We start from the raw sequence: 14,337 nt of genomic DNA, 5'->3' as shown, positions 1-14,337 counted from the left end.
GGTGTGCAAGGTATAATAGGAATGAAAATAATGTAATCCAAATGTATAAGAGAGCCAAATTAAAATAGCAATTGTCAAATCACTCCTCATAATATCCACAAACTCAAAGGTAATAATATATGACCTAAATAAGGCTCCAACACCAACATAAAAATGCATGAGAAAGGAATGAAAAAGAAACCATAAATAATGAAGCTAAAAGAAAATTTAGAAGCAAGGAGAAGTAATTAAATGCAATAATTAAATGAAGAATGAAACAGTAGAGGGGAGAGAGAAAAGAAACCTAGTGAGGAAGATGAGAAGAGGAGGAAGAAAGAAGTAGAAAGTAAGAAGTTAGAAGAGGGAAGGAAGAAGAAAGAAGAGAGAAGTAAGAAAGAAGAAGAAAGAAGAAGAAAGAAAAAATAATTAGGATTGAAAAGAATTAGGATTTCAGGGGTGGAAGATTTGAAATCAGGCGCTGAGGTGTTTTAGTTGTGCATCGCAGGCGACACGTACTCGTGCATGATGCGTACGCGTGCATGTCGCGTACGCGTGGATCGCTCTATTTTCAAGCGACGCGTACGCGTCAGAAATGCGTACGCGTTACATGGGTTGTGCAATTGGCGCGGAGGTAGCCTCGAGCACGCACAACTCTCTGTCCAATACGCACATTTGCAAAAATTTTAAACGACGCGTGCGCGTCATGGACGCACACGCGTGGATGGCTTGGATGGGAAAACGATGCGTACGCGTCAGGGACGTGTACGCGTGATAGGACTTGTACTCCTAGCACAGTTTCAGCCCCATACCATCACAACTCTCTGCCCAAATACTCAATTATGCCGATTTCATCATCCACGCATGCGCGTTCTGGACGCGTACGCGTGGAGGGCCAAAATTTTAAATGACGCGCACGCGTCATGGACGCGTACGTGTGAGCATGTTTGTGCGCAATGCACCCTTCCTGCGCCACTCCTGCGCAACTCTCTGTTAAATCTTTATTTTTCACGCACACACATATGACGCGTACGCGTCGTGGACGCTCGCGCGTTTTTTTTATGCATAATGCAGTATGCAGTTAATTTTGCAGAAATTATTAATGGCTACTGAGAAAAATAAAATAAAATAAAGCTAAGAATAAAAATGAAAGATCGTACCATGGTGGGTTGTCTTCCACCAAGCACTTTTCTTTAACGTCCTTAAGTTGGACGGTCCACTAGCTCAGTCTTCTGCTGTTGGTGGATCCTCCAAGAGGAAGATCTTCAACTCCTTGTTTTTCTTCATCTTCTCACCATGATATAGCTTTAAGCGATGTCCATTAACCTTGATGAATTTGGAGCTTGAAGGATGACTTAGGTGGAAGACTCCATATGGCTCTGCCTTCTCTACTCTGTAGGTACCTTTTCATATGGATCTCAGCTTGCCTGGCATGAGCCTCAGTCTGAAGTTGTAAAGGAGAACCAACTCCCCAGGTTTGAACTCTCTCATTTTGATTTTCTTGTCATGCACAACCTTCATCTTCTCTTTGTATAGCTTGGAGTTATCATATGCTTCTAGGCGAAGGTTCTCTAGTTCTTGTAGTTGCAGCTTCCTTTCAGCTCCGGCTTTCTCAAATCCCATGTTGATTTCTCTTAATGCCCAGAATGCTTTGTGCTCTACCTCTACTAGGAGGTGACAAGCCTTGCCATAAACCAGGCGAAAGGGGCTCATCCCTATAGGTGTCTTGTATGCTGTCCGATATGCCCAAAATGCATCTTGTAGCCTGGTGCTCCAGTCCTTCCTATGAGGCTTGACTATCTTCTCCAGGATACGCTTTATCTCTCTGTTAGACACCTCTTCTTGTCCATTAGTCTAGGGATGGTAAGTTGTTGCTACCTTGTGAATAACGCTATGCTTCTTCAGTAGAGCGGTCAATCTCCTGTGACAAAATGGGTGCCTTGATCACTCACGATTGCTCGTGGTGATCTAAAGCGACAAATAATATGGTTTCTAACAAAAGAGACAACAGTGTTAGCATCATCAGTACGGGTAGGAATTTCTTCCACCCATTTAGAAACATAATCTACAGCTAACAATATATACAAGAAACTGCTAGAGTTTGGAAACGGACCCATGAAGTCAATGCCCCAAACATAAAAAATCTCACAGAACAACATAATTTGTTGGGGCATCTCATCCCTCTTGGATAGATTACCAAACCTCTGGCATGGAGAACAAGATTTACAGAAGGCAGTGGCATCTTTAAAAAGAGTAGGCCACCAGAATCCACAGTCTAAGATTTTTCTAGCTGTCCTTTGAGGACCAAAATGTCCACCACTCTCAGAGGAGTGGCAGGCCTCTAAAATAGACTGGAATTCTGATTGAGGCACACACCTTCGAATTATCTGGTCAGTACCATACCTCCACAAATATGGGTCATCCCATATATAATATTTGGATTCGCTTTTCTGCTTGTCCTTTTGATGCTTAGTAAAATTGGGAGGGAAGGTATGACTAACTAGATAATTAGCTACAAGTGCATACCAAGGAACTACTTCATATACTGCATGTAAGCTATCAAATAGAAAATCATCATTGATAGGAGTGGAGTCACTCTTAATGTGCTCTAGGCAAATCAAGTGGTCCGCCACTAAATTCTGAGAACCACTCGTATCCTTAATTTCTAAATCAAATTCTTGGAGCAGCAGTATCCAACGTATTAGCCTTGGTTTGGACTCTTTTTTAGCTAATAAATATTTTAGAGCTGCATGGTCTGAGTACACTACCACCTTAGTACCAAGTAAATAGGCTTGGAATTTATCCAGAGTAAAAACAATAGCCAGAAGCTCTTTTTCAGTGGTAGTGTAATTAGATTGAGCAGTGTCCAAGGATTTGAGGCATAAGCAATTACAAAAGGATCCTTACCTGCGTGCTGGGCCAGCGCCGCTCCTACTGCATTGTTGGAGGCATCACACATAATCTCAAAGGGCTGGCTCCAGTCAGGTCCTCTCACAATCGGAGCTTAAGTCAAGGCGATCTTCAGCTTATCAAACGCGTCCATACAGTCCTCACTCAGCTCAAATTCAACATCCTTCTGCAGCAGTCTGGATAAAGGCAGTGCTACCTTACTGAAGTCCTTGATAAATCTCCGGTAGAAACCTACATAACCAAGGAACGAACGGACTTCCCTCACGGAGGAGGGGTAAGGTAGACTAGAAATGACATTTACCTTTGCTGGATCTACAGAAATACCAGTATTAGAAACAACGTGTCCTAGAACAATACCTTGTTTAACCATAAAATGACATTTTTCAAAATTTAAAACAAGGTTTGAACTAACACACCTGTCTAATACTCTATATAAACTATCCAAGCAAAGGCTAAAGGAATCACCGTACACACTAAAATCATCCATGAAAACTTCCATACAGTCTTCAAGAAGATCTGAGAATATACTCATCATGCACCTTTGGAAGGTAGCCGGTGCATTACATAAGCCAAAAGGCATCTTTTTGTATGCATACGTTCCAAAGGGACATGTAAAAGTAGTTTTCTCCTGATCTTCAGGAGCTATATGAATTTGAAAATATCCTATATAACCATCTAAAAAGCAGTAGTGTGATTTACCTGACAAATGATCAAGCATTTGATCAATAAATGGCAGGGGGTAGTGATCCTTGCGAGTGACCTAGTTGAGGCACCTGTAATCAATGCAAACTCTCCAGCCGTTCTGCACTCTAGTTGCTATGAGCTCTCCTTACTCATTCTTCACTGTAGTAACTCCAGACTTCTTGGGCACCACCTGTACTGGGCTGACTCATTCGCTATCTGAGATTGGATAGATGATATCAGCTTCTAGCAGTCTGGTCACTTCCTTCTTGACAACCTCCAAGATGGTGGGATTTAGTCTTCTTTGGGGTTGATGGACAGGCCTTGCTCCCTCTTTTAAAAATATTCTGTGCTCACAAACTTGAGGGCTGATACCTACTATATCCGCCAAGCTCCACCCAATTGCTTTCTTGTGTTTTCTCAGCACACTAAGCAGCTGCTCCTCCTGTTAGGAAGTGAGTTCCCTTGCAATGATAACTGGGAGCTTCTGATTATCCTCGAGGTAAGCATACTTGAGGTGGGGTAGAAGGGGATTTAACTCCAATTTCTACTCATGGCTAGGTACTTGATCATCTAGAGCTAGTAATGATGGCAAAGTGTCTTCATTGTGGTTAGGGGGTTTCCCCACACTTGGACCTTGCTCCATGTGCATCTCTTCTATTTCTTCTTGGTGAACTGCAGCTACAGTCTCATCCAGATTGAAGCTCACTGCTCTGCCATCTATCTCAAAAGAGTAAGTTCCTGAGAAGGCAGCCAATTTAAACTTTGAAGTCTTCATGAATGGCCTTCCAAGCAGGATGGATGATGGTCTTCTTGAGTCATTAGAGGGCATCTCCAATATATAGAAATCAATGGAAAATGTGAGCCCCTTAATGCTCACTAGCACGTCTTCAGCAATTCCAACAACTGTAATGATGCTTTTATCTGCTAAAACAAAATGAGCTGCCGACCTTTTTAAGGGAGGAAGCCTCAAAGCATCATATATAGACAAAGGCATAATACTCACGCACGCTCCTAAATCACACATTCAGTCAGAAAATATTACACCTCCAATTGTACAGTTAACCATGCATGGACCTGGATCACTACATTTTTCAGGTATATCCCTCATTAAAGCAGATATAGAACTACCTAAAGGAATAGTTTCTAATTCATTAATTTTATCCTTATGCATGCACAAATCCTTTAGAAACTTTGCATATTTAGGTACTTGCTGAATAACATCAAAAAGGGGAACATTTACCTCAACCTTTTTGAAGATTTCTACCATTTTAGGATCGAGCTCCATCTACTTCCTGGGCTTCCTTACAAGGTGTGGAAATGGAATAGGGATGGCGTCTCTTGCAGCTTTAGCTTCCTTTGGTTCTCCATCCCTTGGTTGAGTTGCTTCTTCTTCAACCATGTCTTGCATTTCATCTTCCTCTTCAACATCCTCCACTTCAACCATGTCCTCAACTGGGGCGTGTTCTTGTGGGCTTGGCTCCTCATGATTCCTCTCTTGCAGTGTGGTTCCGGACCTCAAAGTGATGGCATTGATGCCACCCTTGGGGTTGGGTAAAGGTTGAGAAGGAATTGCACTGGAGCTTGGAGGTTGATTGTTGGAAGTGTTCTGTTTGATCCAACCTGTGAGGCAAGAGCTTGTACAGTAGAGGTCAGACCGTTTAACATGGAGCTAAGCGTGCTCTCCATGGCCTTTTGTCTATGATCAATAGACTGAAGAAATTCGTCATTAGAAGAAGAAGGGGGGTAAGTGATCTGAAGGGCCTGCTGTTAGTTGTTCTGAGACGCTTGGTACTACCTTAGGTGAGGTGCTCTATAAGGCTGGTTTTGCTTCTGCTGATATCGGTTATTCTGATTGTTGTTATTATTCCACCTCTAATTTCCCTGGTTGTCTCTGCCTCCCCTGTTATAGTTGTCCTTCCAGCCTTGATTGGAATTATCTCTCCACCCCTGGTTGGAGTTGTCTTGCCAACCTTGGTTATGGTTCCCACCTTGGTTATAGTTGCCGCCTTGTTGATAATATCCTGGATTCGGGCGGTCATAGAAATTGTGAGTAGCTGCCAAGGTGTTCCTTCTTGTTGGAGATGCGGACACTCATCAGTATAATGACTATAGCATGCACATATCCCACACACTCTCTGAGGAACCAGTTGTTGACTATGTTGCAGTGAGGAAGGTTGAGATTGTTGTTGATTCAGTTGTATCTATTTTAGTAAGTTGGTCATCTCACACGGAGACTGTGTAAGAGCAGTAGTCTCAATGCTAGAGGAAACTTCCGCAACAGCCTTGGGATGGTTGTTCCTGTGCCTAGCATTCCAAGTGGACTCAGCTAGGTCGCTGATCAGTTGCCACGCTTCATCCGCGGTCTTGTACTTTTTCAGAGAACCATTACTAGCACCATCCAATGTAGTCTTATCCTAAAGCTTCATGCCTTGTGTGAAGTAGCTGATCAACACCAATTTGTCAATCATGTGGTGGGGGCATGCGTCTAGAAGATTCTTGAAGCGCTCCCAATACTCATAAAGAGTTTCTGATTCACCTTGAATAATGCAAGAGATCTCCTTCCTCAGTTTGTCTGTAACTTCAGCCAGAAAGTATTTTTCCAAGAATTCTCTCCTGAGCGTATCCCAGTTGATAACGACTGCCTCAGGTTGAGTGTAGTACCACTCTCTCGCCTTTCCCTCAAGAGAAAATGGGAAGGCGATTAGCAGAATAGAAGTTTCATCTGCACCATGACGCCTAACAGTAGAACAGGCTGTCTGAAAATCCCTGATATGCTTTATAGGCTCCTGGCAGAAAATTTCCGATTAAGAATTTATAGAGAAAACAGCGTTGCAAATACAGTTCTCAACCGACTAGAATTCGCTTATCAATTTAGAAAAGAGTTGTCACAAAATTAAGAACAAAATACTAGGAGTAGAAATCCCAGGTCGTCTCCCAACGAGTTGAAAAAAGAATGCAGCTTATTGGTCAGAGGTTTTCCAAGAGATTTTTGAGTTTGAGAAATAGGAAAATAAATAATTGTAAATTGAAGCAATGGAAATTAACGAGATAATTTATATAATTCAAATAAAAGCCTTAACCGGGAGAAGATTAATTGAAAGTTCTATCCTTGTTGAATTTTCCCAAGTGTAATAATAAAAGGTTGTTGTTCTACTTGGTCATCCCTTACTTAATAAGGGAAACTCAAATAACTAACTAACCAACTCTATCACCCAAGTCCTAATCCTCTCCTAAGGGAGGATTAAAGTCAGAGACTAGAGAGTCAGCCAATAACTTCTAATTAAGATTAACACTTGAGTATTCCAACTCAAAGATTTCCTCTTAATCAACTCCCAAGTCAAGTTGGGAGTCTACTCCATTGAAATGAATATAATGTTCACAGACATATAAATGGAATAAGAAGAAGACATGATAAATTAAATAATAACTGAAAATTAATTAAAAATAAAAATAGTACTTTCCATTAATAAATCCCAAAATCATAAACATACTTATCCAAACAGGGTTAATGGGCAATGAAAGAGTAAAGGAATAAGAAAATAAACTAGAATAATGAAACTTCAACGGAGGTAGTGATTCTTCTCAATATCCAAAGCAAAAGTAATAAACTCTAAAACTATGAATGTGAAGAATCCTCGAGGAAGGAGTAGAATTCTCTCTTAGATTCCAAAACTAAACTAAAACTATGCGTAATGTGAATGCCCCTTGAGTCTCTGCTGTCCCCTGGCTCTAGTCTGTGTTTTTGGGCCGAAAACTGGGTCCAAACTCAGCCCAAAATTGCTCCCAGCATTTTCTGTCTTTTCTGCACATTGCGCATGTCACGCGTACGCGTCAGTCACGCGTACGCGTCGATGGTCAATTTCGCGTGTCACACGTACGCATCAAGTACGCGTACGTGTCGCTATGAATTTCTCCAAATCACGCGCACGCATGAGCCATGCGTGCGTGTCGATGCTCGCTGGTTGTCTCCTTTATTTCTTGTGTTCCTTCCATTTTTGCAAGCTTCTTCTCCATCCTTTAAGCCATTCCTGCCCTATAAAGCCTGAAAATACTTAACACATGGATCACGGCATCGAATGGTATAAAAGGGAATTAAAATACACAATTTAAAGGCTTAGAAAGCAAGTTTTCAATCATAAAACAAAACTAGGAAGGAACTGTAAAATCATGCAAATAGTATGAATAAGTGTGTAAAGACTTGATAAAAGCTACTCAAATCAGCACAAGATAAACTATAAAATAGTGGTTTATCATGTCCTAGTAATAATAGAAGACTAGTGAAGGAAAAAGAGTATGCTGTCTTGTAATATGTTAGGTAGCTATCTCGTTAAAAACTTTACCAGGAAAAACCCAAAGTGGGATAAAAACCATGGTTAAGAAAAAGAGTACAGCCCGTATTACTCTCCCTAATAATTACATCACTTGATATCTCTTAGTCGGCGCATTCCTATCTTGTATACTAGCTTCTCAAATGTTGAAGTAGGTAGTGCTTTAGTGAACATATATTATCATTGGAACGGATTTGTTGAACGTCTATATCACTACTTTGTTGAAAATTATGAGAGTAGAAGAGCCTTGGTGAAATGTGTTTTGTTCTATCTCCTTTGATGTATCATTTTTTTAATTGATGTATGCAAGTAAAGTTATCTTCGTGTATGACTATTCACATTTTCTTCATAGGTAAGCCACACATATCTTGGACATGTTGGGTGATTGACTTAAGCCAAACACATTCTCGAGTTGCTTCATGAATTGCTAATATTTTTGCATCATTTGAGGATATTGCAGCTATAGTTTGCTTTGTTGAGCGCCAAGATATAGTTGTGCCTCCACATGTGAATAGATAACCTGTTTGTGATCTACCTTTATGCGGTTCAAAAAAAAATCTGCATCTGCATATCCAACTAATTGAAACGTTAATTCATTGGAGTAAAATAAACCCTTATCAACAGATCCTTGAAGATATCTTAGTATATGTTTAACACCATTCTAATGTCTTCTAGTTAGACAGGAGCTAAATCTCGATAACAAGTTTATTGAAAAAGCTATATCTGGTCTTGTATTGTTAGCGAGATACATTAGTGCGCCAATAGCACTAAAATAGGGTACTTTAGGACCAAGGAGCTCCTCATTATTTTCACATGGTTGAAATGGATCTTTATTCACATCTAGTGATCTCACCACCATTGGAGTACTCAATGGGTGTGCCTTGTCCATGTAATTTTTTTTCAAAAGTTTCTCAATATAAGTTGACTGATGGATGAATATACCGTCTTTCAAGTATTCAATTTGTAAACCAAGATAAAATTTTGTTTTACCAAGATCTTTCATTTCAAATTCTCTTTTTAAATAATCCACAGTTTTTGAAATCTCTTCAGGTGTCAATTATTTCAACTAAATAAATCTTTATTATTAATTGAAAAATTCACGTTAAAATTGGTTGCTTGTATCATTAACCGTTTCTCCTTTTTTGGATGAGAGGAACTTATCATGAATCCACTGATTGCTGCTGCTTCCATTGTTGCTGCTGGATTGGTTGTAGGGCTTGCTTCTATTGGACTTGGGGTTGGCCAAGGCACTGCTGCAGGACAAGCAGTAGAAGAGATTGCACGACAACCAGAGGCAGAGAAAAAATACGGGGTACTTTATTGCTTAGTCTAGCGTTTATGGAAGGGTTAACAATTTATGGGTTGGTTGTAGCATTAGCACTTTTATTTGTGAATCCCTTTGTTTAATTCTAAAAAATAGAAAAATATAAATACATATCTGTTTTTACGTGTACTTGATTTGCTACTTTTGCTTTTTAGAATTATATTATTTTGATTTCACCTCAAAAATTCTTTTTTCATTTGTCCAAGAATGCAGTGCAGGAGAAGGACTCTTTTAAGGTAAAGTTGAGAAATTAACATACTGCTTACCTTATTCCTTCCCTTTTTAGCACAATGTCACCCTTTTTATTATTATTAAAAAATCTTTTTAGAAAGTGTTTATTTATTAAAATAAAACAACTAGAGATTTTGCAATTGAAAAAAAAACTAGCTAAAAAATATGATGTTTAAATAATTAACATATACTACAATAATAACAAATTTGGATTTAGATTTTTTTTATGAACACACATGGGCATCGATCGTTTATGTATCCATCTTTCAATAAGTACTCACTGAGACGTTTATACCACAAAAGTCCAGATTGTTTGAATCCATACAAGGATTTTTTAAGTTTTACTGAATAAATCTCTGGAGAATTATTGTATGCTTCAGGCACTTTGAGTCCTTCAGAGACTTTCAAATAAATTTCTTTATCAATTGAGTTGTATAAATAGGCTGTAACAACATCCATTAGGTACATGTCAAATTTTTTATGCACAGCCAGACTAATCAGATATTTTAATGTTATTGAATCCACCACAGGAGAATATGTTTTCACATAGGTAGTACCAAGTTTTTGTGAGAACCCTTATGCTACTAGTCATGCTTTGTATCTTTCTATTTCATTTTTCTCATTTTGTTTGTACACAAAAATTCACTTATATCCCACTGGTTCTAAACCTTCAGGGGTTTTGACTATAGGACTAAAATCTTCACGTTTTCTAAGTGAAGTTAATTCAGCGTGAATTGCGTCTTTCTATTTTGGCCAATCATCTCTCTATCTGCATTCTTTGACAGATTTTAGTTCATAATCCTCATCTTGCTTTGCTATTTCTACAGCAATATTATAAGCAAAAATGTTGTCGACAACAGTATTCTTTCAGTCCCATATTTTTCCAGTAGTGACATAACTTATCGAAATCTCTTCATTTTCAGGTACCTGAACCTCTTCGGAGATTTCATCAATAGTTATATCTTCGGATCTCCTTTGAGTATTTGCTTCCATATTGTGACCATTATGATTGATTATCTCTCTCCTTTTTCGGGGATTTTTATCCTTTGAACCGATTGGTCTTTAACACTTTAGGCGTGGATTGCTTTTATTTGCACTAACAATTTGACCTTCTAAAATATTTATTTTTATTGGTGTATTTACAGCTAGAATGTGAAATTTTGTTACTCTCTTTAGGTCAGTAAATGCGTCTGGCAATTGGTTTGTAATATTTTGCATATGAATTAACCTTTGTAATTCTATTTCATATTGTCTAGTGCAAGAATCTAAATATAATAACAACAATGTATTCCAAGTAATTTTCTTTTCCAACTGCTTATTTTCTCCCCCTTAATTTTGAAAATTTTGTTTCATCGAAGTGACAATCAGAAAATCTTGCCTTAAATAAATTACCCGTCGTGGATTCAAGATATTTTATAATTGACGGGGATTCATAACCAACATATATCCCCAATCTTCTTTGGGTCCCATCTTTGTATGTTGTGGTGGAGTAATTAGGACACAAACTGCACATTCAAATATTCTAAAATGAGAAATATTTGGCTCCTGACCAAAAGCCAGTTGTAAAGGGAAAGATTTTAGGTAACTTGTTGGTCTTAAGCGTATAAGTGCTGCAGCATGCAAAACAGCATGCCCCCATGCTGAAATGGATAGTTTATTTCTCATAAGTAATGGTCTAGCTATTAATTGAAGGCGTTTAATCAATGATTCTGCTAGACCATTATGAGTGTGCACATGAGCAACAGGCTCTTCTATAGTAATTTCAGTTGACACACAATAATCATTAAATGATTGTGACCTAAATTCACCAACATTATCAAGGCGTATTGCCTTTTATAACATGGTTTGGAAAATGAGTTTTTAATTTATTTATTTGAGCTAACAATCTCGCAAACGCCATGTTGAAAGTTGATAGTAAACAAACGTGGAACCATCGTGAATATGCATCTATTAAAATAATGAAATATTTAAATGGTCTACATGGTGGATGAATGGGCCCACATATGTTACCATGAATGCGTTCCAAAAAAGATGGTGATTTGATCCCAATTTTTTTTTAGATGGTCTTGTAATTAACTTTCCATGAGAACATGCAAACACATGAAAATTCATTAAATTTGAGGATTTTATGTTCTTTTAGAGGATGACCAGATGAATTCTCGATGATTTTTCTCATCATAATTGAACTCGGATGAGCTAACCGGTCATGCCAAATTGTAAATATATTTGTATTTGTAAACTTCTGGTGTACTATGGCATGTGATTCCACATTGCTAATAGTGGTGTAGTACAAACCTGAAGAAAGAGCGGTAGTTTCTCTGACATGCATTTTTCTTCTGATCTCATAGTTGTAATATAAAGATATTCGTTGTTTTCTTCTCTTGCAGTTTCTACATGGTATCTATTTTGGCGGATATCTTTAAAACATAGTAAGTTTCTATGAGACTTACTTGAAAGTAGTGCATTATTTATGAAGAACTTAGTTCCTTTAGGTAATACTATAGTAGCTCTTCCGGAGCCTTCAATCATTTTTGCACTACCTACAATCGTACTTACATTTGCTTCCTTTGTAACAAGAGAGACAAAATATCTTTTGTCTCTAAGTATTGTATGTGTTAAAGCACTGTCAGCAAGACATACTTCTTCATTGTTGAATTTGAGCAAAGTGTGAGAAATATCCATATATTCATTACGAAAAAAATAAAAATTACCATTAATGGAAAAGATTAAAAAAAATTAAAAGAAAACTTGAAATTACAATCAAAGAGAGAAAGGAAAAAAATAGCTAAAAAGATTATCTAAAATGAAAGATTTCTTGATTAATGTTCTTCTAAAAATAAAATTGCATCATCCAAAAAAAAATGTCATTGCTTGGGCCACTAAAATCAAAGGTTAATGAAGTCATTGATGAGGATAAATGTTGGCTTAGAAATTTTCAAAGGATTTTCAACTCAATATCGCAAGTATAGCCTAAACTGACAAGTGATCCCCAATCGAAGTTTAGAAGAATGTCATAACAATCAAATCAATTACCGAGAGTAGAATCTCGGGTCGTTTTCTTTAGAAATTGCAATAGGATGCACATCATTGGTTAGGAGTTTTTGGGGATTTTTTAGTTGAATGCGGAAAAAGTAAAGTGACTAGAATATAAAAGTAATGATAACTAACAATTAAATTGAAACAACTAGAACTATCAATCAAACAATTAATTAACCAACAAGCATGCAACAAAAGGATAGCAATAATAGTGGCATATAACTAAATGTAAGGAATCAAGCTAAGAAAGATAAGAAATCAAAGTCAACAACAGAAATGACAAAAGATCAATATAAGAAACTTTGGCTAGGGGTGAGAATTAGAATTTATATCCTTATTGTCTTCCTCAAGTGTGACAGTAAATACCTTTTGCTCTCACTGGTGTGCGAAAACTGAACTCGCACAACTTCACCAGTAAGTGCACTGGATCGTCCAAGTAATACCTCAGGTGAGTGAGGGTCGATCCTACGAGGATTGTTGGATTGAGCAAGTAATAGTTGTCTTGTAGGCCTTAGTCAGGCAAATAGAAAGAGAGTTGTTGTTGTTGAATTCGCATAAACAAGAAAGTAAAGAAAAGCAATTAAAGATTGGTAAAGAGATAATATATGAAAGCAGTTAAGGCCTCGGAGGTGCTTATCCTTCCGGATTAATCCTTCTTACTCACTATTCCAACAATGAGTGATTCATTCCATGGCAAATCATTGATGATTAAAACCTAATTTATTAGCGAGTTAATCTCCCCTAACCTTACTAAAACGCCACAAACAAGGTCAATTCTTTCAGATTAGAGGGTGAAGCTCAGAAATCTAGTTTAGCGCCACAAAAACCTCAATTACCCAAAGCTAACCAGATTATATGTCACATATCTAATTAGCCCAGATAAATTGCGATTTAGGAGGAGTGCTTTCAAGCTGTAGCCCAAGCGAGATAACTTTATCGAGAATCATAAGTGCTCATGTAGAATAAGGGATCATACTGTCATTTCACCCCATATTTATAGGATTAAGAACGAAAACAACACCTTAGAATTGAATCAAACATTAATTGAAATAGAAGAGTAATAGTATTAATCCATAGAAATAAGTAGAGCTCCTAACCTTAACCAGGAGGTTTAGTTACTCATGCCTTAGAAAAGTAAAAGATGATCTGAAAATAATGTTCAATGCTTCGCTAAACCTTAGTGATATCCTCTTTAAAAAGGAAATTCCTACCTTAAAATATGTTAATGTAAATACAAAAGTTATAAAGATAAAATTAGATAAGTTAAGGAGTGCTAAAATCCACTTTGTGCCCACTTTGGTTGTGTGCTTCGGTCAAGCCTGGAGTTCAACTTGGGATATGGGTGTTAAACACCCATTAGGGGGTGAGCTCGCTGGTCTTCTACTCCCTGGTTGGCGTTGAACGCCAGTTTTGGGCGTTCTACTTGGGAGGTCAGTCCTTCTTGGGCGTTAAACGCCAGGTGTGAACGTTTAACGCCAGTTTTGGCAGTCATTCTGGACAAAGAGTATACACTATTATATATTGATAGAAATCTCTAGAAGTTAGCTTTCTAATGCCGTTTAGATTGTGCCAATTGGACCTCCGTAGCTCAAGATATGCTTGTTGGAATGCACGGAGGTCAGGATTGACAGCATCTGCTATACTTTCTTTGTCTCTAAACAAGATTCTGCCAAATTCGCCCAAAAATCACCTAAAATAATAGAAATAACACAAAAACTCAATGTAGCATCCAAAAGATAAATTTTGCACTAAAACATACTAAAACTTAATAAAATATAACCAAAAACACTAAGAAAATGCTATGAAAAAGGGTACAAAATGCTCAGGCATCACAACACCAAACTTAAA

At 37.9% G+C, this 14,337-nt stretch overlaps 1 non-coding gene across 1 annotated transcript; it reads left to right on the top strand.

The window, feature by feature from the left end:
* The first annotated feature begins 6,032 nt into the window (after positions 1-6,032).
* Positions 6,033-6,140, top strand: LOC148562398 (small nucleolar RNA R71). Its single transcript, XR_015888227.1, has one exon. It is a non-coding gene; the product is annotated as a small nucleolar RNA R71 (small nucleolar RNA).
* Positions 6,141-14,337: the final 8,197 nt, after the last annotated feature.

This window comes from Arachis ipaensis, chromosome B6 (genome assembly GCF_059453495.1).
Source record: "Arachis ipaensis isolate K30076 ecotype BB chromosome B6, ASM5945349v1, whole genome shotgun sequence".
In the NCBI taxonomy this organism is placed as follows: domain Eukaryota; kingdom Viridiplantae; phylum Streptophyta; class Magnoliopsida; order Fabales; family Fabaceae; genus Arachis; species Arachis ipaensis.
Note: the sequence above shows the minus strand (reverse complement) of the source record. Positions and strands in the feature narration are given on the sequence as shown.